Source organism: Octopus bimaculoides, chromosome 14, assembly GCF_001194135.2.
Source record: "Octopus bimaculoides isolate UCB-OBI-ISO-001 chromosome 14, ASM119413v2, whole genome shotgun sequence".
NCBI lineage: Eukaryota > Metazoa > Mollusca > Cephalopoda > Octopoda > Octopodidae > Octopus > Octopus bimaculoides.
The window spans coordinates 50,428,853-50,433,359 of NC_068994.1; positions in this window are offsets into that span (position 1 = coordinate 50,428,853).

The window sequence follows — 4,507 nt, forward strand, 5'->3', positions numbered from 1 at the left end:
GATGTCTCCGCGACAGGATATTCATCCAACACTTGGTATAACCACGGTGGTGATCGATAACCAAACCTAGAGGAAGCGTTTGCTAGCAGACATCATCCATAAACGGGTTAATTTCTAAGAAATGAAACCCGTTAGATTTCAACCGGATTATTTATTATCGCTGCCGGGAGCTGGCGCGCCAATCGTCGTAAAGCCGAACGGTCATAAGTCGGATAGGTCGGAAGTCGACGACGACCTGTATATACTACATATTCCACTTCATTCTTATTTTGGTTCCTATGCTTTCGTCATATTCCCCTCGATGTAAGTAACAAAAACTCTCAACCACTTGTCTCTGGGCCATTAAAAGATTTCATTTCATTGGGTATTTCTTCTGGCTGCTATTGTTACACGAAAGCGCGAAGCCTAATGGTTAGGGATGTTGCAATCACGGTCGCGAAATCGTAGTTTCGATTCGCGGCCCATGCATTTTCATGCCTCTGGATCTCTTTTCTTTTGTAGCGATTCACAAAGCAAGATTTTGCGCCACTTATTGGTAGATGAATCCCCGTGCTAATTGACTAAGCGAGCGACAAGTGTCGCCGACTTCACCAAACATTTTCAACATCTTGGCAACTATCGCCAGTAGCCCTGCTGTTTTCGTATACTTAATAACCCTTTCGATCGCACAACTGTCAATTTAACAGTTGGTCTCACAGTGGGCTCTATTTGGAGTAGTTCCTAACACATCCAACAGCCTGTAGTAGTAGTAGTAGTAGTAGTAGTAGTAGTAGTAGTAGCAGCAGCAGCAGCAGCAGTAGTAGTAGTAGTAGTAAATCCATGCTTCTTTCTTCACAGACTCACTGGAGACAAGCGCACTACAGCCATTCCGAACACACTTCCACCGACACCATCTTCGTTCATGATAAGACATTGCATCACAATGTGGAACGCTTTGCATCTCTGAACACTGGAAACCCTCATAGTTTTTTTTTAGCTTCTTTCCGAGCTACGTAAACCTGGCATCTCATTAACTGATGTCTTTCCGCCTACTTCCCCCTTGCTTGCCATACTTTACTCTGACTGCTTCTTTGTGGTTTTATCTATTGCAACGTTGTATCATCGTATCACCATCTTACTCGACTGCAACCTTCCTGCGTCCATAGATATCGGCCTGTGTCTCGAAGCAACTTACTTAGCGAAAACTCAATGATAAAGCTAAAGGCAAATGCTTCAAGGAAGAGTTCTTCATACTTAAATCACATACGGTAAGGTTCTCAGATATTGTAATACAGTGAGCTGGGAAAACTTCGATTAAGTGAGATTAACCAAACAAACAATAAACATGAATATCCTCTAGAAATGTTTATAACCTAACAAAGAGCAAGGGAATTAACTCCAAAAATCCCAACTAAGCGAAGTTTTGGTACGATAATCACAGTTCAGCGAGTAAGGGGTTTCTTATCAGCATCGTCAGAAAGCAACGGACATGTTTCACTCTAATTAGACCTTCTCAATGTAGCTTATTCACCTCAGTTGGTTATACTTTGAAGTAATACGCGCGTGTGTGTGTGTGTGTGTGTGTGTGTGCGCGTACAGAGAAAGAGAGAGAGAGAGAGGGGAAGATGGAGAGAAAGAGAGGGAAAGACCTGAAGTTAATTATGAATGTCATCTATAACAACAATATTCTGAAGCGAAATAACCAAAACCGTTCCTTTCGCTAGGTCCATCCATCCATCCATCTTCTACCTTTATTCCTGGGAGGGTTGTTTGGGCTAGAGTTCTCAAGCACCTCCTCTCCAGGGTCCTATCAAAACAACCATCATTACACTTTCCGGATGGATTCCCAAGTGTGACCAACTGAGACCATGAATATTATCCAACTATCTCCTTCTTGGTGTACCCCAGAGGTGCCCTGCCGGTTGGCTTCGCTTCAAGTAACCGTCAAGCGATTCCTTCCCACGACATTCTAATCCCATGTCCGTAGTATCAGAACTGTGACCTCCCAATACAGAGAAGTAGCAGCTTGACCTGCAGAGACTCCCTGTTCTCCAGGCTACGCACCCTGTCGAATCACGTTACTCCAGAAGCCCCATTTCGGCCACAAGCATTCGCGATCCAATTCTTTTGGTAATTATCCAACGTTCATGATGTTGTTGTTTTTTTTAGTTGCTTCAGTCATTTGACTACGGCCATACTGGAGCACCTCTTTAAAGGGCTTTTCAGTCGAAGAAATCGACCCCAGGCTTAAAAAGAATAAGCCTTGCGATCGATTTCTTCGACTAAAAAGCCCTTTAAAGAGGTGCTCCAGCACGGCCCCAGTCAAATGAGTGGAATAACTATCTATCGGTCTCTTTTGCCGGACCGCAAAGTTACAGGGATGTAAACGCACCAACATCGGTTGTCAAGCGATTGGGAGGGGGACAAACACAGACACAAAGACACTCAAGTTTCTCTAATGGAAAGAGAGCCATTCATTTCTTGGTTATAGGAACATATGCAAGGGAGGTCACCTCGAGAGTTTAAAGGGAGGCTACTCTTTAGTATTACGTATTTATATATATTACCTTCTACAATAAAATACACGCCTTTCACATTATTTATTCTGTACATCTTTCAACTGAATTGTTGGTTGCTTGCTTCGTTAGCTGCCTTCTACTCAATGTCCATTGATCCAATTTCGATTAATATTTTTTCAGGAATCTTGCTTGTTATATATATTTCCTAAATAACATCACCGCTTACGCTTATTGTCCGATCCCAATATACTGTATTAATATTCCTCGCACTTTCTGTTGCCTTTATTGAACTCATAAAGCAAAATATGCCGAATATGCTCCTTTGTCCCTTCCATTATAGCTTTGAACACATAAATGTTAAAATCGAACTGCTCTCTTCAAAACTTGCAAGTTCATACAGGTAGTTTATCCCGTCCTCCTCCGACTTTTAGTTCATGTAATTGAAAAAAACCGCATTATTTATGGGATGACCCAATATATAATTCTTTTGCGGAAAGGTGAAACTCGAAGCTTAAATATTGAGTTTAAAACTCCTTTGGGGAACGGTGATACTTGAAACATAAATATTGAGTTAAAAACCAGCTTTGGAAACGAGAAGTCGAATGCTGCTGTTATTTATAGCTTTATCTGCATCGAGTTTCACGACACCGAAAATAGAACTATTTAAAGTTCTTCCAACGTTTATAAACTCTAATGACGTCAACACTATATAAGAACGTTCGACTTGGAATAATTCTCAACTAATGGCAGTGAGTAATTCACTGCTCAGGTTACCTCACATTTCAAGAGTAACAACTACAGTTCATTTAGGTTAAATACAGAGACTTGTATTAATGTCAACCCGATACATGATTAGCTTTAACATTTAATATATTGTACATATGAGTGTGTGAGTGACTGTGTGTGTGACTACGTGTGTGCGCGCGTGTGTGTGTGTACATCCGTATGAAAGTAGATCGTATGTGCATATGTGCGTGTATATGTGAGTGTTTTGCGAGTGTGTGTGAGTAACATAAAAGTGGGGAGAAATGGCAACATGGAGTAACATACTATTTCACTTAATTTACAAAGATAAGATCGTCTCGACAATGAGGAGAATAGAGAAATTCCGTGAAGCTGATTTCTCATGCATCTATCTAGCAACAATAACCGCTTTGAATCTTAAGATGTTTGTTTAGTGAACGTGCTCTTATATGCTAAGGGAGTCGTAACTGAAGACTTCGTCATCCCGTTTGATAACTATCTTCTCTCTTGATCATACTTCAGTATGATCATTGTTCCAGCTTGCTCAACTAAAACAAATCCTTAAGACAAACAAAAGTACCGGCTGCAGATCATTGCTCTCGGAGCATTTGGTACCGGGGTGCACAAAAAGAATAAATTATCAAGTGCCATTTGTATTTCATTGAATATCGCGGTCTGCAGTGTGTTTTGCATGATGTACGTATAATAAATGTAATATAAATTAGTTATATACGATATGTAATATTTAAATTATATATTATGCACTTTATTGTGTCTTGTTGAGCATGCTATCCCCCGGTCTGTGGAAAAATTGTCAAGCATGGAACTAGTCTCTGGTGCAAAAAAAGTTTGGGGAGCGCAGCTTTGTTGTACATTAGAGCATTGGTAAAGCTCATGTATGTATGTGAATGCATGCCTCTGTGTGTGTGTGTGTGTGTGTGTCTGTGACCGTGAATGAGAAGCATAGAGCGAGATCAACAAAGTACTGTCCCTTGTTTACGAACTGTAAGGGACATAACTCAATAGGTAGTTGCGACAGCAGGAAAATATATACTAGAGATCGGCTGCCTGGAAGAAAGCTTTCTCAAATCTCATATTACTGTCTTTAAAATGGAATATACACTGGATTGAGAATTCGTTGAAAAGCGATGTTGAAGAAAGGGAATTGCATGGGTCATGACTCGAACACTTTCGATCGATACTTACCTGGCAACAAACTTACACACACACACACGCATATATATATATATATATATATATATATA